At 38.7% G+C, this 24,211-nt stretch overlaps 1 protein-coding gene and 1 pseudogene across 6 annotated transcripts in view; one reads left to right on the forward strand and one right to left on the reverse strand.

Annotated features, from left to right (window-relative positions):
- The window catches only part of POC1B (POC1 centriolar protein B), a 100,958-nt gene that overhangs the window by 63,286 nt on the left and 13,461 nt on the right, over nt 1-24,211 (forward strand). The window lies entirely within an intron of this gene.
- On the reverse strand, nt 11,100-12,067 carry LOC112831101 (heterogeneous nuclear ribonucleoprotein A1-like; annotated as a pseudogene).

The raw sequence follows: 24,211 nt of genomic DNA on the forward strand, positions 1-24,211 counted from the left end.
TTTCTTTTCTTTCTTTCTTCTTCCTTCCTTCCTTCCTTTCTTTCTTTCTCTCTCTCTTTCTGTCTGTCTGTCTTCCTTTTTTTTTTTAGAAGACACAGATCTGGTAATCTGTAAAATTTACTAAGATAGTACAACTAGAAAAAGAGATTAATAGTGTGGGTCAGAGGCTTTCTTTTTTCCTTCAAACAAAATGTACTTTTAAAAAAATCATAATGATCATAAGTTCCAAGTGTTTGACTTAGCTATACTGAAAAATGTACTAATTTGAGTTTCATTCTCAGTTTCAAGGTTACTGGGAAAGAAAGCTTACGTAAGTGAGTGTTTCCTTTTACCAAAAAATGTTATACAAATGACATTTCAACAAAAATGATTTAGGACTTAAACTCTTCTTTATGAAATGTACAAAAGAAAAAAAGGAGACTCTCTACAAAAAAATTTTATAAAATACACTATTTGGGAGCCCAACAGAGTACTTTTTTAGAATTTCCTTTAGAAAATTAGCACATTTCTGGGAACTGGAGGTGTTGGAGTTCCAGGTATTATTTCTGCCTTCCAGCTTCCTGAGGTACTGTCTTTATAAGCCGTGACCCCTAACTGCTGCAGTACTACCCAGGGTCCCGGGCCTGGGAATCTCAGCCAGCTGCACCCCGGGTTCCCACAGCTGAGCCTGAGGCATGCTGAAAATGCGCACAGCTCTCTCCGCCCACACATCCAGTAACAACTGGTTCCTTCCTCTTCCTGTGGAAGAGCAACATCCTCTGAGATGAGAAGAAATGCACCCTGAGGAATGCAAGAACAGCAGTGAGCTTTTCACACAGGAAATTACTCCAGTAGCACTCTGAAAAGTGCCTATCTCTTGGACTGTCAGCCGGGAATGAGCTTCCTGCTGCTGACCCAGAGAGTGGTTCACTGTGGAGCTAAACACCACATGTGGGTCTCTCAGAGTTTCGTGGAAATCCGGGAACTCAGCTTTCAGCTGTTCTGTCTGTCTCTACCTGTCTGGCTTTGAGTTATTTGGTGCTGATACACGGTAAAGCTAGTTGGCTTTGCTCATCTCTTTAGCTACGTGACAGTTAATTATTTGGTGGAAGTAGTCAACAACCTGCTAATAATGAATTTTCAGTCATTTCTTTGTACTTTATGAAATCAGGATTTGTAAAATATCTTAGGGATTCAGAGAGATTAACACCCCTATAATCAGTGACGTGGCTATTAAGGGCAGTGCTGGTCCTTGTCTAGTTCCTCCTGTGTCTTTCCGTTTCCTTTCTTTTACTTTCTGAAGTAGGCATTCCTATCATGTACATTTCAAATGGATTTTTACAGTTGAAGAATGTTTTGGTATAACTTGACTTTTTTTAAAACTAATTCCTATAGAGTTTTCTCTTTGCATGAGATAATTATGGCCACTACAAAGCCCAGTTTTTATATTACAAATACATTTCAAATTGCTTTCCAAATCATTACAGAATTTTGCTGGGTTTCAATGCTTATTGTGGCAAAATTCTTTTACTTTTCGCGTGCTTGGATTATTTCACTAAAACACATACAAGTTAACTTGTTTGTTCTAAGTTGAAGGGAGATGGAGAAGGAATGCCAGGCATTTCCTCTTCCTTTTCAGAATGTCTTTTTAACGAACATTCCTCTTCTCTCCTCTGAACAAACCATCTCAAGTCAGCTAGGGGCCTCTAAGTGCCTGGTGTCCAGCAATCCAACATATTTCCTTTGTTCCTCCAATGCTACCGAGGTAGTTGTTTCATGCATTTACTATTTCTTCTTACCTCCGTGCTCCGTTTCAGCCTTTACAGACTTCCAAACCTGTTTTACCAGCTCCCTATATTAAATTCTCTCTGTTAAAATAACTGTTGTGATTTCTGTTTTCCTGTTGGATCCTGAATGATCATTCTAAAGAGTCTAAGTCATCTTAAAAAAATAATAAGATGTACTGACAAAGACTTCTATTCAAGTATGTTTATTCCAGCATGACTTATAATAAAAGGTGGACACAAATCAAATGTCCTATCCGAGAGTATTGGTTAAATAGAAGACGGAATATTATGTAGCCATACCATATTTAACAACAGCTAAATACAACGTGTGTGATTCTGGGTTTGATCCTGGGTCAGTGGGAAAATTGCTATATAGGACACGATTAAGACAATTGGCAAAAATGTAATATGGGCTGAATATTAGATGGTAGTATCAATGCTAAATTTCCTGATTTTGATAATGATACTGTGGTTATATGGGAGAATGGTCTTGTCCTTAGTAAATACCCACAATAGTAATTGAGGTAAAGGGGCATAGTGTCTATAGCTTCTCTCAAAAGATTCAGAAAAAAATTAGATAAATAGATAATGATAGAGAAGTTGTGGCAAAATGTCAATACATGAATCTGCATGAAGGGTATATGAGAGTCCTTTTCATTATTCTTGCAACTTTTCTATAAGCTTGAAATTATTTTAAAGTGAAAGTTAAAAATCACTTATAGATCTTCATAGGGAAGTATGATTTTTATTTTTAAAAATTTTTAAATACAGTTTTTGTTTATCTTTTTATTAAGTGAAAAAAAAAGGATATTGTAAGCAATAGGTTTCTAATTTTATCAAGGGAAACAAATATGTGTATCCATTCAGTGGAATTCTTTCTGAGCATCTTGTATGTATTGGATACTAACCAGGGCACTTGAAATTTACCCAAGGTCATCCAGCCAGTAAGTAACAAAGCTGGATTTTGAACTCTGTCTAGCTTTAGAGAGCGTGCTTTTAACCACTATATAGTATGAATGTGTGTATGTTTTTAAAGTAGTAACTTTCCTAATTATACGAAGAAAGAAAAATAAGGAGAGAAAACACAAGAAAAAAAATTACCAGGAGGCAACTGTTGTTAACATTTAAAATATAGTCTCCCAGGAAGAGGTTGCTGCTGTTAGACACTAGAGGCTTGGAGAAGGGGCACTGGTCACCTGGTGCTAGTGTGTTTGTAGGGTCAAGGCTGTTGCTGGGAAGAGGCTGACCGGAGCAGCAATCAAACAGGGGGAGGAGTCTCTTCTGTCGCTTCTGACCTCTGGCCTCCCCATCGTGGCTCCTTTTGGCAGAGCCTATAAGGGAACGCACTGGCAAGAGAAAGCTGTAGTTTGCAGAGGCCCGATCTCAGCATCGCAGAACAGAGTTTTGAAGGGTGGATTTGGAACCAAGAAACATTCTATAAGAGGAATCACCGAATTAAAGGATAGGAACTTAAAAAAAAAAACCCAAAAACTATAAGGCTAATTCAGTCTATAATGTGTGAATTTGGATTCCCACTAGTACTAAATGCGAGTGCCCATTTCCTACATTTTAAAACATATGTCAGGTGTTATACTTATGTAATTATTATGTTTAATTTAGAAAGCCTTTCAAAATGTAATAAGCAAGAGGTGTTAATTTTTATTTTTTAATGACTTGTGAGCTCTTTAAAAATGTTTATTTTTGACAAATGAAAATTGGATATATTGTATCTAAGGTGTACAGTGTGATGTTTTGTTATATGAATACATTGTGAAATGAGTACCACAGTTGAAATAATTAACACATCTATTATCGCCCATAGTTACTGTGTGTGTGTGTGTGTGTGTGTGTGTGTGTTTGTGCGCTTTGACCTGTTTTCATGATTTCTGCTCATTTGTATTTCTTAAAATTGTCTACTTGTGTGTTTTGCCCATTTTTTCTATTTTGTTCATTTTAGAATTGATCCTTAAGTCATTTTAATTAATAAGGTTGACTGTCTTTGCCATGTGCTACAAAGTTTTCTTTGCTGTTTCCCCTTGAATTCTCTTTCTGATTTTTGATAGGTTTAGTTGCATTAACTTCTTGAAAAATATCATTATTTTAATTTTATGATTTCTTTGGAGTTTGTGCAAAGAATGTCCTTCCCTATTCCCCAAATATATCGCTAGCTACTCTTCTTAAGGTTTTTTTGTTTGTTTGTTTGTTTTTAATGTGAGAGAGAAGCAGGGAGAAGCAGAGGGAGAAAGAGAAAGTGTATGCAGGAGCTGGGGGGGAAGGGGGAAGGGCAGAGGGAGGGAGGTAAGCAGACTCCCCACTGAGCGTGGAGCCTGATGCACTGGACTCTATCCCAGGACCCTGAGATCATGACCTGAGCTGAAACCAAGAGTCAGATGCTGAACCGATTGAGCCACCCAGGCACCCCTTAAATTTTATTTTTACAATTAAATTTGAAATTCTAGATGAATTAATTTTGGTTATAAGTTACATATTTATAATTAACAAAGTTATCCTCCATTTGTATTGTTTCTTTCCTCACTGATTTGAACCTTCTTAAAACTAAATCCTTACATATTTTATCTATTTGGGGACTTTTGTCTTCTGTCTTATTGATCTGTTTGTTCTTGATCTATTTTCATACCTTTTTAATTACTGTAACTTCAGAATTTTTCATTAAAATATAGTGTACAAGTTTTCCCTTCAAATGTTTCTTGGATATCCATATGAACTTTAGAATTATTTTGTTAGTTCTCCAAAAACTTTCCTTTGGAATGTTGATGGGAGTTGCATTTTATTTATAAAATAATTTGAGGAGGATTGCCAACTTTACCATCTTGTATTTGCTCATCTGGGAACATAGTATTATAGACATGTATTTTAAAGTTTCACTGAGTCACGTTTAGGAGCATTCTCCTTACATGTCTGTGGTTTCCACAAAAATAGTCACCATTTTTTATGTACAACTAAGCATTTTGTCTCCTTACTAAGGATGCACATAGACTCTCTCCACAAATTTAGCTCTAAGGAGGTTAAGGTAGCTTGCCTGGGGGCACCTGGGTGGCTCAGTCAGTTAAGCATATGACTGCTGATTTTGGTTCAGTTCATGATCTTAGGGTCTTGAGATCAAGCCCTAAGTCAGGTTCTGTGCTCAGCAGGTAGTCTGCTTGAGATTCTCTCTCTCTCCCTCTTCCTCTGCCCTCCCCCTGCTCACAAGCTCCTGCATGCACGTGTGCTCTCTCACTCTTTCAAATAAATTCTTAAAAAAAAAGAGGTTAAGGTAACTTGCCCAAAGTCACACCAACTGTGAAGTGATAGAGGCGAGCTAGGGCCCAGATGGGACTAAGTTCAGAGCGCAAACTCTGCCCCCCTGCACTCTATCACTCCCAAAATAGTTAAGCTACCCACCCCACATGACTTGTCATTCTGAATCCTAATTTTAGCTTCCTTATTATCAACAGGGCTTATCCTAAGTAAATATTTCTTCACTGTAGTATAACATAGTAGCCAAAAAAGCCTGATGAATATTCGTTTGGGGAGAAATGTGGGACAAGTTTTGAGGACCTCAATACTTGGTTAGGAGCATATGGAGAAATAGGCCCTAATGTCAATGCTTATAAGTAATTGGTTGTGGAGCCTACTTTGGGATTTTATACATTACCCATTCCTACTTGCGAAGTACTTAAATCCTCAGCATATACCAGACTTTAACAAGCACAAAGCCTTAACTTAGTATTAGAATCCTCACCAAAAAGAATTGTGTTTAAGACACACTGTCTCTTATTGATTATTCAGGAGGTATGCCATATAGTGTGCTCATCATAGATTGTTCAAGCCTAATTGTGTAGGTATAGCTTCCTGGTAAGACTAGTTATTGAGCTATTATATCTTTAAATCTCTTTCACAATAATAGAATGGCCCTACCCCCTTGATAGGGCTTTTTAGTTACTTTTCTTTTACTGCTCCCCCAAGGTCCCCAACCTCATCCTACTACGGATTTTCATTTTTTGTTTGTTCATTGTTTTTGAAGAAAGGATATTCTTTGTGGCAAGAATTGTGAGCGCGTAAGCTTTCTTTGGTGCCGTTATTGTTATCAGTTCTGCTGTGTGCAGGTTTTATTTCCTTTGTAGAATAGATGATAACCAGTTTCCATCAGATTTGGTTATGTGCGATTTTTATAAAGTGAATCCTATTTTTCACTGACTTTTATTTTTAAACAGAAATATGTTTTCTTGGTAAATATCCTCAGTTTGCTGGGCTGGAAATCTTGTGGGCAAGGCGGGAACGCATACCCAAACTCGTACTTTGTTTGTTTCTCTTGATTTGAGGCTGTACCCATTTGCAGAATCCAGGTGGTCTCCTACAACCTTTCTCTCCTATTGCTGTTGTTATTCCTCAGATTCTGAGTACTTACAGTTCCCAGGGACCCGGTCCTTCCATGTTCATTGCTCCTCAGGCTCTGCTGGTATTGCCTCTTTGGGAGCCATTATGTAACAGAGCTGTGTTTCCACGTTACACCTTGTCCCCATTGGTGGGAACTTTTCAAAGACATTTCCTAGTTCACTTGGACAACTTCTGTTTGAAACTGCAGGTTCAGCAAAATGGATCTGTGCCCTACTTTGTCCATTCTCTACATAATTAATATTATGTAAAATGAATTAATTCTAAATGACATCTAGCATCAGGGAAATTACCATGCTGAGGAATGTTATTCCAAATTCTGAAATATGCCCTGTGAGGACAAGAATAACAATGAAATTTGGGATGATAAATAACTAAAATAATTTCTTATCTTAAACAAAACTGGAAAATCATTATTAAGTGAAGACAATTGTGTGCTTTGGAAAATCAGTTGAAAATTTGAAAAATTTGACTAAGCACTGTATTCTCCCAGATTTGTACTTTCCGAAAATTCTGTGTACTTTCTTTATAATTCTGTACACAGTAAAATTTCTGAAAAAAATTCAAGATGTTAATGCTATTTTAAAAGTTCTTTCTTTTTCAAGAAATCATTTCTATACATAAGTGTTCTGTGAATTATGAATGCATAAAACTATGGCTCTTTACATTTTGGGCACTAATGTATCAGAGGGTCACATCCTTTTCTCTCACCTCTGGGAAAAACAGTTACTTTCTGTTATACATCTAAATGACATGAACAATTGCACAAAAATAAGATTATTATTAAAAAAAATACATCACCATTTTTCAAGTTGAGTATACTAGGAGGTTTACCAAACAGAATTGAGGGGGAAAAATTGTTCTGATTTCTAAATAAATGATCTCTTCCCTTAAGTACACTTAAAACTTGTATTCAGAGAGCAACAATTTTCTCAAAGATATATTAATATTTTAATCAAGTGTTAATATCTTTTTATTTGTGCTACTACGTGCTTATGACTATTTTTTATGTATTTATTAGTCAAGGGAAATGGCATTCATGGAGTTTATATCTCAGACTATGTTTTGTTCACTTTCAGCGTTCGCTTCGGCGCTCCCTCCAGGCGGCTCTCTTGGCGACAGAGCTGTTGCTTCTGCCTGTCGAGTGTCTTACACAATTAAGCTCTTCCATCATATTCCCCATCATGTAAATGTTCTAGCTGTTGTATCCAACCATTAACTTATATAATTTTTCCTATAGTACTTTTAGTCAATTTCTTTCCCTAAACACAAGAAAGAATAGATTTTATGAGAGTCTAGGCAATGAATTTGAAATGGAAAAAAATCAGAATGTACTAAAAGTTTTTGTCTATTCCTCCTGCCTCATTCCCTCCTGGTGCCAGAATATTTCTCACACCGGGGTAGAAGATTTGGATCTGGCCACAATAAGTAGAATTTACTTGTTAAACTCTGTCTCTTATATACCTGGCACAAGAGAATCTAGAGTACTTAGTAGACGGTACGTGGAGACTATGTCCAACCACGCTTGTTATAATGAACAAAAAGGCCAGTGCATATGGAATCATTTACTATCTGGCCATAGCTCAGCAAACCCCAAATGAGCAAATCTTGGGAAGGAATAGAACATACCTCTGAGAACTAACCACAGACAGCTGGATTTCTGTAGGAGCTGAGCTCAGGGTGGTGAACCTTGTTGTGTTAGTGTGATTTGGCCTGTCAGGAGAAGGCTCAGTGGACACTGTTCATTCATTTCTCAGAAAGGAATGTGCCAGGTCTTAGGTGGGAACTGGGGGCTGGCGAGAAGGATGAACGTAGATTGTAAATCTAAGCAAGAGCTATCATGGAGAGTTACATGGTACAGTGAGAGTATGAACTGGGGACATTGGACTTCATTAGGTGTGTGGGTAAGGTAGAATCAGAGAAAGTTCTCCTGGAAAGACATTTGAACTGGCACATAAAACCTTGCTATTCAGCAACCCTCAGTTTGTTTCCTGAGATTAAAAATTCGTCATATCAGTGAGATCATATGATACATGTCTTTCTCTGATTGACTTATTTCGCTCAGCAGAGGGGAGGGGGCCAGGGGGATGGGTTAGCCTGGTGATGGGTATCAAAGAGGGCACGTTCTGCATAGAGCACTGGGTGTTATGCACAAACAATGAATCATGGAACACTACATCAAAAACTAATGATGTATGGTGATTAACATAACATAATTAAAAAAAAAAAAACAAACCCTTGCTATTCAGGGGCGCCTGGGTGGCTCAGTGGGTTAAGCATCTGCCTTCAGCTCAGGTCGTGAGCCCGGGGTCCTGGGATTGAGCCCCGCGGTGGGCCCCCTGCTCAGCAGGGAGCCTGCTTCTCCCTCTCCCTCTGCCACTCCCCCTGCTTGTGCTCTCTCAGACTCTCTCTCTCTCTCTCTCTCAAATAAATAAATTCTTCACAAAATAAAAAAATAAAACCTTACTTTTCAAAATGTGGTCCATGAATAGTTTGCTTGAGCATCATCTGGGACCTTATTAGAAATACGGATTCTCCAGTCCCATCCCAGACCTACTGAATTAGACTCTGCATTTTAATAAGATCCACAGTGGTTTACATGTACATTGAAGTTTGAGAAATGCGACCTAAGCTTCAGCAGTAGTTGAGATGACAGAGTTAGGAGTACTGGAGTGTTCTAGACAGAAAGAACATTGTGTGCAAAGACCATCTTGCAGGGGAGCTAGGTGTGCCCTAGGCACTAAAAGAGGGCCGGAGGCCAGGGCTGGGTGGGAGCATGTAGTGTCCCAGCAGCCAAGAGAGGAGTGTTTCAAGGGCACGGGTATGGCAACATCGCTGAAAGCCAAGAGAAGGACTGAAAAATGTTTGATGAGTTTGGCAGAGACTTTTGGTTACCGTTTGGAGGGCTTTTTTTGATGGAGTAACACAGGTGCAAGCCAGTTTGAAATGAGTTGAACAGTGAGTGCAGGGGGAAAGGGTGAGCAAAAGATACAGCTAGAATAGATCATCCTTTCTTTCATTCAATACATTTGCTGAACGTTCTTATATAGCAAGCAGTGAGAATGTACAGATGAGGGACGAAGTCCAGAAATAGGGATATATGCCTAAGTTGCTATGGGAGGGCAGGAGCAGAGGGGCTAAATAAGGAATGTGCATGTGTGTGTACACATATGCGTATGCAGACTAGAAAAATAAGGTGGGAAACAAAAAGTTAATCAGAAATAACCTCCCATTTGGGTTGATACCTGAGCAGATTCTTCAAGAATTTGCCTGATTATATGGGAAACGAGGACAGAGGTCAGTTTCTGCATAGTCAAGAAGGCTTAGGAGGGCATGGTGAATTCAGAATACTGTGGGCATTCTTGATTGGCTGCAGCATTGTCGGGGGGGTTGAGGGGTAGCCAGAGATGAGGCAGGAGAGAAGAGCTGAAACTGGATCAGGCATGACCTTGAATGCCATTTGAAGGTGTTTGAATTCACCATGAGAATTTCAGGAGGACCAGTGAAGGATTTTAAGCAGGAGAGTGACAAGCAAATTTGAATTTCAGATAGGTGCTCTGAAAATATGGTAAAGGACGGGTGAGCGGGAGGTGAGACTGGAGGCATAGAAAAGTAGGGGGCACTTGCAGTAGTAATCCGGATGCAAAGCTGGGAGTGCTTGATGGAGAGCAGTGACATAGGGTAGGGAGAGGAGGTGACTGATCTTAAATTTGGAACTACTGAGTAAAGAATTTCCCAAGATAAGACATAGAGTCTGGGGATAGAGCATCCAGTCCAGTTAGAGACTTGAGAATCTTTAATTGATTGATCAACAGGATGATCCCAAACTGCGCTCCGTAGTAAATACTGTTGCGATTATGGTGAACCAATGATCAGCACTAATCTCGTCCCATTCATCAGGAGGGATCATTATTAAAAGGCAGTTTATTTGAGAAACGCTGGTTATCTGGTAAATACTATGACTGAAATATGAAGCTGATAAAATTGGTTATGTGTGATGGCAGGAAATACCAGACATGTTTTAGTGGTGGCACAGCTTCCTCTTTAAGAACTGCCTGCCTCTTCCTTTGTGTGTGCACGTGTGCGTGTTCACGCATGTGTGCACGCAAGTTATCATGATTGCTAACCACTCTTTTACAGAGTTAGAGAATCTAGTTCGGTATTCTCTTTGACTCATAGCGTCTGTGAAAATTATGTTTGAATTTTATGTAGTATTTGTTTTTTTTCCAAGAGGATATTAAATCGTTTATTAATTACACATGATAATGGATGATGCACAAGCTTCAGTCCCATGTATAATTTTATCTGATACTGTAATTCAGTTTAGATATATTGCATAGGATGTGCCAGCAATCATATTAATAACCCAATACCAAATAAAGTTCTTTTAACCATGAACTCCAGGTCACAACACATTAACTGTCAGTTCAACTACACCAAGGTTTCTGGAGACTGGGGCTTCAGTGCCCAAGCAAGTTGCAAATACATTTCAAATGGAACCTGGTATCACCTTGAAGGAATTCTAACTTCACACTGTTAAGGTAGTTTACCAAGATGGCTTCAGAATAGACTAACTTTACACAGCACATTTTTAAAAAGACGCATTTATTCAGTGCCATGATCAGACTATTACATTTAGCAATTGGCAGCATGGGTGCAAAAAAAAAAAAAGAAAAGAAAAGAAAAGAAAATCTACATTAAAACCCTTTCTTGGAATGCTTTACATCTTCCACAGAGCAGAAACTAAAATAACCTGTTATACAATTAAATCATGAGTGTTTTGCCCATACACATGAGTATTGTCTAAAACATTTCTTTGTAGTAGCTAGGCCCTGCCACCACTGTGCTTGGCTGAGGTCACAAATCTGTTGTAGCCTGTAGCTTCCCTGTCACTTCTCTGGCTCTCCTCTCCTGCTAAGCCTTGTTTCCTGGAAGTAATTAAAACCTTCTGCCACTGCCATAGCTACTGTTGCTGCTGGAACCACTGCAGCCACCTTGATTTCATGGTTTGGCAAAGTATTGGCCTCCACCACCATTGGGGCCAGAGCTTCAGCCTCCAAAATATCCTCCTTTCATGGGTACAGATTTTGAAGATTGATTGTTGTAGATGCCCAAATCACTGTAGCTCCTGCCACCTCCAAAACTGCTTCCATCATTATCAAATGCATTAAAGCCATCCCCCCGGCCACCATAACCACCACCATCACCTTGACTGCCCCAAAAGCCCCCTCACCCACTGAAGTTTCCTCCATGACCAAAGTTGTCATTCCCACCAAAACCACCTCCAGGATCACCACCAATGTTTCTAAAACCACTTCGACCTCTTTGGCTGGATGAAACACTAGCCATCTCTTCCTTAGATAGGGCTTTTCTTACTTCACAGTTTTGTCCATTAATTCACAGCAGGACTTTCTGAATGACAGTGTTGTCTACAGAGTCATGGTCATCAAAGGTTACAAAAGCGAAGCCTCTCTTCTTGCCACTGCCTCAGTCAGTCATAATGTCAGTCACTTCAATTTTCCCATACTGTTAAAAATTAATCTCTTAGATGATGTTCTTCAGTGTCTTCTTTCATGACACCGACAAAAATCTTTTTCACAGTTAAGTGGGCACCATGTTTTTGAGAATCTTCTCTTGAGACAGCCGTCTTTGGTGCCACAACTCTTCCATCCACCTTGTGTGGCCTTGCGTTCGTGGCTGCATCCACTTCCTCCACAGTGACATATGTGACAAACCCAAAGCCTCTGGAGCGCTTGGCGCTTGGATCTACCATGACCACACAGTCCGTAAGTGTTTCCCATTGCTCAAAATGGCTCCTCAGACTCTCATCTTTTGTTTCAAAGCTCAAACCTCCAATGAAGAGCTTCTATAGCTGTTGGGGCTCTGGGAGACTCTGACTTAGACATGATGGTGGCAGGAGGGGAGACCTTAACAATGCTTACTCCGTGAAATCCATGGGTAGAAAGTGAGTTTTGTGGCAGTATTTGTAAGTTACTTCTCCTGGACCATTTTTCCCCATGGTAATTGGTTAAAAAGAAAAAAAAAATCTTTCTTTATAAATGCAGTCATTATTTTTATTGTCTTTGGTTTCTGGGTTTCTTCCACCAGCAGAATAAGAAAGGGAGAAACACACCCTTCTACACACAAAAATGTTGGAAAAGAAAATATTGTATCTCTATCAAACAGTACACTGTTATCATAGCATCATATTTTCAGTTGTTTATAATGAAATATCTGTTACTGAAATTCTACTCATAAGCTATTCTTCCTGGAGGCTTTATGCCATAATTTTCAACTATGTCTAGATATATAATCTTCATCAAGGGGTTAAATATTTTACATAAGATTCATAGATTTAAATGCTTGATGTTAGATTGGCTTCCTGTATTATTATTAGGGAACCATTTTTTATCTATGAAAATGACAAGACCAAAATTTTTTAATAGATGTTGGATCTTTGTCTACTAAATGTCTTTTAAAAATATATACATTTTTCGGGCAGCTGCCTGAAAATGGAAACCTTGTTTTTTGTGTGTTTTTTTAATTACATCTGAAAATGTCTTAATATTTTATTTTGGATTTGTCAGTGATTTTTGTTTTAAATGTATATTCAGTATTTACTTACTCATTTACTATTAGCATTTATTTATTAAGGTTCATTCATTTATTTGCTGAACTGCCACCTGCCCTTTATGGCTTATTATCTAATTTGAGAAACCAGACATATAAAGAGGAGAATTTAAAAAAAAAAAAAAAAAACTTGGAGTATACTGCATAGAGAAATATCTTTAATTCAACAAATTTTATTAATTACTTTATGTGTGCCTTACGCATAGGAGTTACTCATCAAGTTGTCAACTGTGTGCTGTGGCTTCTGCCCTTCTAGAAACTTGCAAATTAGATTTTAGAGGAATTGGGGGGAGGATATAATATGATGATACTGATGATGGTAGGTGAGTACACTATACATTAAACTCTTTACATACATTCTCACAACCTTATAATGTAGCCCGATGTTATTTTCTTTTTTTTTAAATTTTTTATTGTTATGTTAATCACCATACATTACATCATTAGTTTCTGATGTAGTGTTCCATGATTCATTGTTTGTGCATAACACCCAGTGCTCCATGCATAACGTGCCCTCTTTAATACCCATCACCAGCTAACCCATCCCCCCACCCCCTCCCCTCTAGAACCCTCAGTTTGTTTTTCAGAGTCCATCGTCTCTAAGGCCTAGACAGGTCAAGTAATTTGTCCATGGTCACATAGTTAATGCATAAAAGATACAGGGCTAAAGGTCTGTGTGACTTGATGTCCTATTCATAGAGCCACCATATTATACGAGAGCATAGAAAAATTATATGGTGTCACAAATAGCAGAAATGCAAGGAAAAATTGGTAATTGCCTTAAGCAAAATTGAATTTTTGTAGAGATTTAGATGAGGGGCAAATTTCATCTGTTTGGGGAAGATAAGGAAAGACTTCATTATTTAGCAAATGCAAATTCAAGTCAACTAATACAATGTACACTGTGTATATTGAATTCTCATAGAAAGCTTTCATTCTCTGTTTTTTGAATGATTTAATGAATAATAAATAGACAGAAGGGTGGTTCTCAAACCCAGCTGTGAATATATACATATATTACTGTTACAATCACAGTTATTATTAATTGTACTGTAATATTCACATTATGCTACATGATGAATAGAACAATAAATAAATACAATATTTGCTCTCCAAAAGATGTTCTGTAAAGCTTGCCAGTTTTCTGAATGTAGCTTTTGTTAAATGATTGGATAAATTCTTGTCTTAAAATTGCCTCTTCATAGCACTAAAACAAATACAGCAAGGGAGCTAAAGTCTTATTCAATTGAGTAAAACATAATGTACTTTGTGTATACAATTTAAAAGAATTTATCTCATGATTTTTAACACACAGTTCACTTCTTTTGAATCTGGCACTTGAAGAGTTTCGAGGAACAGAAAATAGGGCCTGTAGGAAAGGCCAAGAAATGGCATTATTTATCTGAGAGAATAAGCAAGCTCAGGAAATAATTTTCCAAAAATATATTCTAAATAATGTCCCTGATTCTATGATAACTTTGTGTTTCACAAAAATACTGAAAATAGTTATTTGAGGATACACTTTGACTTGTTGATTTGGTTGTCTATCTGTGTACACCTTACAACGAGGTTACATCCCAATATATCGCATTTAATACACCTAACCTACCAAACATCATAGCTTAGCCTTGTCTACCTTAAGTGTGCTAAGGGCACATTAGCCTACAGTCAGGCAAAATCATCTCACACAAAGCCTATTTTGTAATAAACTGTTGAATATCTCATGTGAGTTACTGAATACTGAAAGTGAGAAACAGCATGGTTGAAAGTATATCGATTATTTCCCCTTGAGGTCGTGTGGCTGACTGGGAGCTGCCCAGCATCGTCAGACAGTATCCTACCCCATGCATATTGCTAGCTCAGGAAAAGATCAGAATTTAAAATTTGAAGTATGATTTATACTGAATGTGTATTGCTTTTGCACCATCATAAAGTTGAAAAAATTGTCATTTGAAATATCAGGGTAAGTTGGGCTCTGTCTGCATAACTATTATAATGCTAGCATGGTGGCGATGTGTTTGCTTTTGAAGCAATTGACTAAAATTGAAATGATACAGAAAGTACAGAGTGTAAGGCCTTCATGTAAGGATACCATGAAATTTAGACAATATTCCATGTTTTTTAGAATGCCATGTTCGTGGATAGGGTGGTTCAATGTCATCAAGATGTTAGTTCTCCTGAATAAATCTATAAATTGCAAGGCAATTCCAATAAACATCCCAGTAAGATTTTTAGTGAAACCTAAAAAGTTGATTTTAAAGCTCATGTAGAAAAGCAAAGGGCCAAAAATAGACAGTTTTAGGAACAGGACAATTTTAAAGAAATATGAAGGTTGGAGATTCATTAAGCTCTAAATGTGGTGCTGTTACAGGGAGAGACAGAGTCCACAGTGGGGAGCACATAGACCCACACAGATATAGATGATTGGTATATGAAAGTCCTGGCTTTGCAGACCCATGAAGATGGATTAGTCACTGAATAGACCATGCAATAAATGTTGCTGGGGCAATCGGCTAATTGCAAAAATTTATAATTATTTTCTTACTTTTAGCCACAAACAAAATCAATACCAGGGGAGTTAAAGGCTTAAATGTGAAAATACTTCAGAACCTCTAAAAGAAAACAGAAGAATATATTTATACACTCCTGGTAGGCAAGAATTGCTTAAACAAAATGCAAAATGCACAAATTACAAAGGAAGGTTTGATCGATTTGACTACATTTATGACAAAAACTTGTATGAATAAAGGAAATCCCATAAAATAGAAGTGAAGACAAACAACAAAGTACTGGTATCTGGAATATATAAAGAACTCTCAAATATAAATTAGAAAAAAGAGGTAGACCAATTAAAAAGTGGACAAAGGATTTGAACAGGCAATCTACTGAAGAATGATAATATACACATAAAATATGCCCAAGTTAGCAGTAATCATTGAAATGCACAATGAAATATTACTGATTTTGTAGAAAAAGGGGAAATTGCCTTCTGCTCGTATAAGAGTAAGTTTGGACAATGTCTGGGCAATATTTTGGACAATATCTGGTAAAACTTTGACTTAACTTTTCCATTCTAGAGAAACTCTCACACATGTATGCAGGAGACATTTGTAAGACTGCTCATTGTAGCATTTAATGCAAGTTAACAGTAGAAGGAATATATAAATTGTAGAATAGTCAATCAATGGAGTACTATTTGGCGGTGAAAATAAGTGAACTAGACTTAGCTGCCACCCCATAGACAAATCTAAAAATGATGATTAACCAAAAGTTCTTCAAGGATATACTACAAGACCATTTTATGTGCAGTTCTAATACACACAAAAACAATACTAATTTTTAGGGATATCTACAGATGTGATACAAGTAAAGGGCCGTGAATTGGGATGATAGGTACCACATTCAAGATGATGGTGTTCGTTAAGAGGGCAAGGAAAGAAGACAGATCAGAAAAGGGTACACTTTGTTTCTTAAGGAAGGGGGAGGGCTGCATTATTATTCCTTATCCCTTTTAATTGGAAGTTTTAAAGCATAGTTGGAACTTATTTTAAAAAGTTACTAGATAAAAAGAGAGGGATTCCTGATTCATTCAAAAACGTTAGTATTGCAGTGAGGTTGCATTTCTTATTCACTCATGTATTAATTTCCCTTGATGCTGTTGTGCCCACGGAAGGGGGCAGCTTTCTGAAAGGTGAACAGATGGCTCTTTTGAGACATGTGGGTGAAACTAAACCAAATATGGGTTTCCACGTCAAACTTCCATTTTTTCCAAGATGTAATACTTACTTGAATATAAAATATCTTTCAGAAGTACATCATTGTATAACATAAGCCTCAAAATTTAGATACATGCATGCACCTTTTTTGAACAGAGTGAAGCGTCATAGTTTGTTTTTGCGTAATCATGTAAGAAGTGAAACACAGAAGGAAATTTTTGTACAGATTTTATTTGTCCTTCTTGTATCCTACCTGTTCATGGCTTCAAAATTAATAAGCTTCTCTAGAAATGAGAATAAAGATTAAAGACAAAGACAGACAGTCGACTTGTTGCGGCGCCTGCCTTTTCCAAGGGGACTGGATTAAGCATTCAGATGGTATAGCTGATAGCTGCATAGGGGTGTGTTTTTCAAGTCTTCTGACAAAAATGAAATTTCCAATTTGGTTTGAAGAAGAAAAATCAAAGCCCTCTGTAAAACCTTATCCCTAAAGCCTGAAGGCTCTTTCTTTGAGAAAAAGATGTATGATTTCTCCCAAGGGACAAACGGAAGTCTTTTTCAACTCAGCCAATGTAGTGTGAGAGACACAAATTTCACATGACATTCTCTGATTTTATCCAAGAGATCCTTTTAAATCAGTAAGACTTGAGCAGGTGGGTATGTTTTTACAAGGATACCCAGTACACTATGTGGATAGATGAAATAGAAGACTTGTGGTTTTCTTCGTCAGGATTTTCTTCCTAAAGATTATAGAAATTGGGAATGAATCTTGTGGTGTGGTCCTCTGACTGTCCCACATGGGTGAGTCTATAGCTCCTTCTTCTGTTTTCCTGATTGGTTCATCCACTCCTTGGTTAACACAGGATTTTGGTCTCAAGGAGAGAGCTAAAGATAGAGCAACACTGAGTCACTTCTGAAAGACAGCCATAGTCTCTCTGGCAGGATTCTCAGATGAAGTCAGTGACTGAATTCTTTGTACTGATGGTAAACTCAGTGTAAAGCCTCCTGCCCTTTGGCCACCACTTCCTCCAGTCCTCCAATTTTGATAATTCATCAACCCCAGAAGGGTCTCCAGTCCATTGAGCCTCCTGCCTTTTCACTGCCCACCTCCTGTGTATGTGTCCCTCTCTTCTACCTTAGATTCTGTAGTCCGTTATTACAGCCGTGCCCTGCATTTTGAAGTCTTTGCAACTCTTTTCTTGTTTGACTCCCCCCAAGTGATGATAGGCCCATGGCTGTAATACTTACATGCCAAGCACGCCAACTTCAAGGCAACAGAAGTTCCTGTATTTGGGACTTTTCCAGACCTTGTTCTGTGTATCTCTTCATCTGGCTGTTCATTTGTATCCTTTATAAAAACTGGTGAATATATATATATATATTTTTTTTTTTCAGATAACTCTCCACAACTTCTCCACAGAAATCTAGAATCATATACTTCCAGTGGCATTCATGACTTTTCCCTTTGGAAGTCTAATGGGTATCTCAAACTTAACATGCTTAAAATTTATTTTCTACCTTCCCCATTTAAAAAAAAATACATCATCAATGAAGCTATATCATAATATAGCATGTTACCCAGCTTTATTTTTCTTCATAACTCTTGTCATTACCTGACATTACATCACATATCTGTATATTTATTTTCCTGTTTCACCCACTTGAGTATAACCCCATGTCCACAGGATCTCTCTTGTTTATTCATTCCTTATAGTAGGCAGCCTAATGGTCCTTTAAAGATGTCCACGTCCCCATTCCCAGAATGTGTGAACATGTTTTCTTACATGGCAAAAGGGACTTTGCAAATGCGATAAAGTTAAGGATCTTGTGTTGGGGAGATTATCCTGGATTATTGGGGTGGACGCAGTAGAATCACTAGGGTCCCTGTAAGGGAAGGAGGGAAAAGTCCCGGGAATTAGAGAAGGAGTATGACAATGGAAGAGAGATTAAAGTGATGGGGTCATGAGCCAAGGAAGGCGGGGGCCTCTAGAAGCTGGCAAAGGCAAGGAACAGACTCTCCCTGAGCGTCTCCAGGAGGAACACAGCTCTGCTGGCTATGGTTTTAGCTCTGTAAAACCTGTCTTGGACTTCTGACCTCCCGAGCTTTAAGTTCATAAGTGTGTGTTGTTTTAAGCAACTAAACTTGTAATTTGTTATGGCAGCAGTAGGAAACGAATACAGTTCTGTATCTCTGCTGTTTAGAATTTTTCTGACATGTAGGTGCTAAACTAAAAAAAGTCATTTGAATGAGTGTTATGTCTTCATTATTTTAGATTCCATATAGAGATTATTGAAGTTTCAAATTCATATTCTAAATGTTATTGAAAATAAATAATCCATTCTTTATTTGAAAAATAATATTTACCTTTATTTTTATCCAGGCAAAAGATATTCTTTGTTATCCTAGTCTATCTCAAGGAGGCATTTCATAAGTGTGTCTGTGTGTGTGTGTGTGTGTGTGTGTGTGTGTGTGTATGTGTGTGTGTGTGTAGTGATTTGAAAATCTCAGAATATCCGGAATGGAAAGGACTTTGAAGGGTGTTCAGTTGAATTTCCTGACCTGATGTTTGTATATTTTTCATAATATCCCCAACAAGTGACCATCCCATGTCTATTTTAGAATTTTCAGTGATGGGAAATTCACTTTAGCTGGAGGGGTCAAAACCACTTTTGGATAGACTTTTCTGACTTTTGTCTGTTTTATTCTCTACCTACAGAATTAAACCAAGACTAAAAATATTAGTTATAAGCCAAAACTGACTTATTTTAACCCATTTATTAAAGATATATCTGAAGCCCAAGTCATTGATTATCTTTACATGTGAAATGACTACTTTTGCAGAAAGTCTTTGTGCTCGGCCATCAGAAACCATCAAATATGCTGGAGGGGGAATGGTGAATAAAAATCAAGAAGTGATTTACAGATTTGCAGTTATGTGGTAAATGCTTCCATTGCTCTCTCATAGGAGGCACTTCAGACAATAATTTTTAGTAGAGAATGGTATTGGCTTAACTTGGGGCTTTAATTTGTCTCCAAATACTGTCAAATTATTAATATTTCCATTTTGTTGATGGCTCAACTGATATAGGACAGTGAATTCAGTGAATTAGAATCCGTGAACTCAGCTCAATAACTGGTGAGCCCTATCAGTGTCTCGTCCACTGTGCTGGACACCTGAGGAAAAAAGATGGTAAAGTGATGGCTCCTGCCCTCAAGAGACTCTCTCACAAACTAGTTGGAAATATAGACATGTAAACACAAATATAACAGGAAATGACAGTGCTCTACTGTTGGCAAGTATGATGGCTTACGAGAGCGAAGGGGCACCGGTGATTAGTTCTGGCTTGCTGGCGAGTGGGTGGGAGGGGAGGAGGAGCAGGAAGGAAGGGGAGAGGAAGGACGGGAATAAAGGTAATGCATGAACTTCTATGGGTAAGAGAGCAGCACAGTATCTTGAATGTTCCATTGTTAATTACATAAATAGTTATAGTTTAAATGTGTGGACCTTGATTACATTGTTGAATGGTTAATTTCCTGATAAAAATTTGCTTGCAAATGCCACGATTTTCACTTTCTATTAAGATATTTAAAAAAATCATTCTCAGGGCACCTGGGTGGCTCAGGCAGTTGGGCATCTGCCTTTGCTCAGGTTGTGATCTTGGGGTCCTGGGATCGAGCCCCATGTCAGGCTTCCTCCTCAGCGGGGAGTCTGCTTCTCCCTCTCCCTCTACCCCTGCTCATGCATGCTTGCTCTCTGTCTCTCTCTCTCTGTCAAATGAATAGGTAAAATCTTTTAAAAAATCGAAAAAATTCATTCCCTGTATAAGTGACAAATGAAACATTATGCATTAATTTTTCCATGGCATCTAAACAATCTGTTAAGAGTCAGTTGTCCTGGTGCGCCTGGGTGGCTCAGTCGGTTAAGCATCTGCCTTCGGCTCAGGTCATGATCCCACGGTCCTGGGATTGAGTCCCACATCAGGCTCCCTGCTCATTGGGAAGCCTGCTTCTTCCTCTGCCTCTCCCCCTGCTTATTCTCTCTCTGTCTCTCTCTCTGTCAAAAAAAAAAAAAAAAAATCTTAAAAAAAAAAAGTCAGTTGTCCCCAGAATGTCAGAGGTTTTGTATCTAGCTCTCAGGACTATCAAAGTTGTTGGCATCAGTCAACTCTTTATCTCTTATTTTATTTTGTATGTTCAAAGGGAGAGTCAGGCCTTTTAACCTGTAGACATAGGGTTTCTCAGCCACTCAGATTTATTCATGCACTTGGTGAGGCTGCATTTCCCATCTTTGAGATGGCCAGCCAGGGGCCTAGCCAAGGAAAACTTAGGGGTTTCCATTCTCCAACATGGCCTCCATGGAGGCCATGGAAAACTTAGATTGCCCTACCATCCTTTTGGATGAAGTGGTTTCTCGGAGAACTATAAGCTCCACAAAGGAAGTTACCACATCCCTCTTGCTCTTTGCTGTAGCTTTCATGCCCAGCATAGGAGGCTTTCGTTTGCTAAATCAATGAATGAATGAATTATTCTTACCTCACTGTACTTCAAGTGTCGGCAAGTAAAGTAGGAGCTAAGGGAACGTGGTGTAATTCCTTCCTTTTATGGAGCACCAAAGCATCGCTCCTTTTTGCAGTCTTACAGTCATGTGTGTTCTCCTATTTCTTTTTCATTCTGCACTGCCTGTGATGCGCCAAGCACCGCGGCGGTTCTAGGCCTTGCTCTGTCTTAATTCTCTGGCCGCAGCAGAATCTTCGAGAGCAGGCCTTGCACCATACTCATATTTAACATCGGTAAATGCTTGGTGTGATGTCGGTGCTTTGGTAGGCATTTACCGGGGAAAGAGTAGTAGCAGCTTGGAAGTAGGAGAGAGCCCAGGTGCACTGGGAGCAGTGCGGATGGCAGCCTCATGAGCTGGACTTCCGATAGCCCAGAATCTTAAACATATTTTTTCCCTTCTCAACTTTTTTTTAAATTTCATGAATGAGTGCGTTGAAACTTCCCCAAGCCATGCAGCTCTCCCTTTTCCTATACAAGCAGGATGCAAAGTCAGAGTTGGTTGGTGGGAAAGAATCTGCTAATTTCTAGATTCCAATACTTCTGAGAAACAGAAAGAGCCAATGTCAGTTGACTAATGTTGTGGGATGTGGGATGGGGACCTCGTACTTTCCCCCTCTCTCTGCCCATACCCTGGGCTGTTTTTCATTCACCTCCACATGTCATATGATAGTCATTTATTTGTTGCTGGTCCCAAACAAGAAGACCATTATTAAGGCTGTATTGAGATCTTTTATGGCTTAGACTAAGGGTCTAAAATCTTTCCTTTGTCCATTTCCTATTACCCTTTCTTCACTAACTACCCTGACTGCAAAGCCCCGGAGTTCAAAGATGGTTGCTTAATTAGCTTGAGGCCTTTCCCCATGGATGGCCGGAACCATTGCTACAGCATCACTAGTGATACTTGCATGTACATACGGAGGTATGTCATGACCCGTGTGAAAAAGACTGTCTTGGTTATCTGGAGCATTTGGTTTCTATCTGTGAGAACAGTAGTAAAATCTGTATACAGGTGGTTAACATATTCAAAAGTATTCAAGTTCCTGCTAAGTCCAAGGGATACAGTGGTAAGGGAGGGGGCATAGCACAGTCTAGTGAGGGAGACAGACAATAGGAGCAAATATGTAAACACAAACTCTGATCAGTTATGGAGGAAAATGTGGCCTCCATGGAGGCCATGTTGGAGAATGGAAAGCCTGGTTTCAGTAAGGTGGTCAGGGACGACTTTCTGAAGTGACAATGAAGCCAACATTTAGAAATCGAAAAGGATTCAGCTGTGCCGGAAGGGTAGAGAAGGCTTTGCAGGCAGAGCAGAAACAATCTTAAAAAAAAAAAAAAGTCTGTTCTCTGAGCAGGAATTATTTATTTTGGGATGAGGATGGTTGTACATGGCCATCCACACATTGCCCCTAGTCAGTGAGGTGGCTACCTAGGATCTGGAATGCAGACTGTGATTGTGAGGCAGGACTTCCAGGCAAACCCTGCATGTACCTCATACTTATCTTTATGCGGCTTTCATTTCCGTCTTTGTCACCAGCCACTAGCTGGGGACCCTGGTAGAGAAATGCCGTGTGCTACTTTCCTGGTTCCCTGAGCTCAGAGTATGAAGAGGTGGGTCGTAGTTGCTTCTGGGCATGGCTCATGAGGAGCATTAAAAATCCTTTATGATAACTTGTTCTTCCATGATCTGTGATTTGCTAGGAATTTCACTTCTGGACATTTTAAGGACGATTTTAGCTTTTCTTCTCACATGGTGTGAATAATTCAAAGGGTTAGTAATGGGAGTGTTTTGGAGTATGGATTTTAATGAGTGCTTCAGCTCCTAAAATAATACCACTCAGGTATTTTAGGTTCACCCTCTAACATTGTCAGGCACATCACAAAGGGGGAGGATGGTAGGTACAGAGCAAAACTCCTCAGCAACCAGGATGGTTTTTGAAGATAAATATAGCCTGCTAGACAATAAAACAAAAATGTAAGCTCATAAATTTCTGAGGGTGAAGAGTAGAAAAGATAAGTTACCAAATGACTGAAGGATCCAGAATGTAAGCTTCGGGAGAGCAAGATCTTGGGTCATGCTGCCTACTGCTGGGTTCTCACTGCTTAGAAGGGTGCCCAGCACAGAGCGAGGCCCTGGGAGCATGTGCTGAGTGAACAGAGAGACTGTGAGCAGATACACTTTGCTAGGTAGGAGTATGAAGGTGCATTTTATACATCCTTTTAAAATAAACTTGAATTGCGAATGGTGGATTTTGAGTTTGTTTTTATTATTTTCAACAAGTGGCGAATTTGTAAGATTATGATAGAAGGAAACTTGAAAGTTTTCATCTTCCTAAAAGATGGCTGGGAGCCTCATGGAGAAAGTGGCTTTGATCACAAAGTTACAATACCTGGAATACTGCAGCATCTCTGAGATGTGTGATTGGTTATGGTTCATACATCTTTCCTACATGTGTAGCCTGGGGCAGGTTATTCAATCTCTCTGTATCTCTGTTTCCTCGTTTGTAAAATGGGAATATTAATAGAACCTACCTGATGGGATTATTGTGAGGATTAAATCAATTAATAGATGTAAAGTACTTGAAACAGTGCCAAGTACATAGTAAGCTCTGTATGCTAATTGTCATTGTCATCATCATCATCTGAAGTTTATGTCTCATGTTTGAGGTAACCTCACTCAGGAACTCTCACGTGATAGCCAAAAATGTAAAGCTGGTTAAAATTTTTTAAAAAACCCTCTGTGATGTGTATATTTGTATTTTTGTTTGTTTTCATAATAGTTTTAATAAGATATAATTCACATACTATAAAATTTACCCTTTTAAAGTATATAATTCAGTGGTTTTTAGTATATTCACAAAGTTGTGTGGCCATTACCACTATCTAATTTTAAAATATTTCACCACCCCAAGAAGAATTTTAGAACATTTTTCTTTTTTTTTTTTTTAAGATTTTATTTATTTATTTGATAGAGAGACACAAGAGTGAGAGAGAACACAAGCAGGGGGAGTGGGAGAGGGAGAAGCAGGCTTCCCGCTGAGCAGGGAGCCTGATGCTGGGCTCCATCCCAGGACCCTGGGATCATGACCTGAACTGAAGGCAGACGCTTAAGGACTGAGCCACCCAGGCGCCCCTAGAACACTTCCCTC

The sequence above is a fragment of the Callorhinus ursinus genome, unplaced genomic scaffold (assembly GCF_003265705.2).
Source record: "Callorhinus ursinus isolate GAN/ISIS: 27379988/994484 unplaced genomic scaffold, GSC_fseal_2.0 scaffold14, whole genome shotgun sequence".
NCBI classification, from domain to species: domain Eukaryota; kingdom Metazoa; phylum Chordata; class Mammalia; order Carnivora; family Otariidae; genus Callorhinus; species Callorhinus ursinus.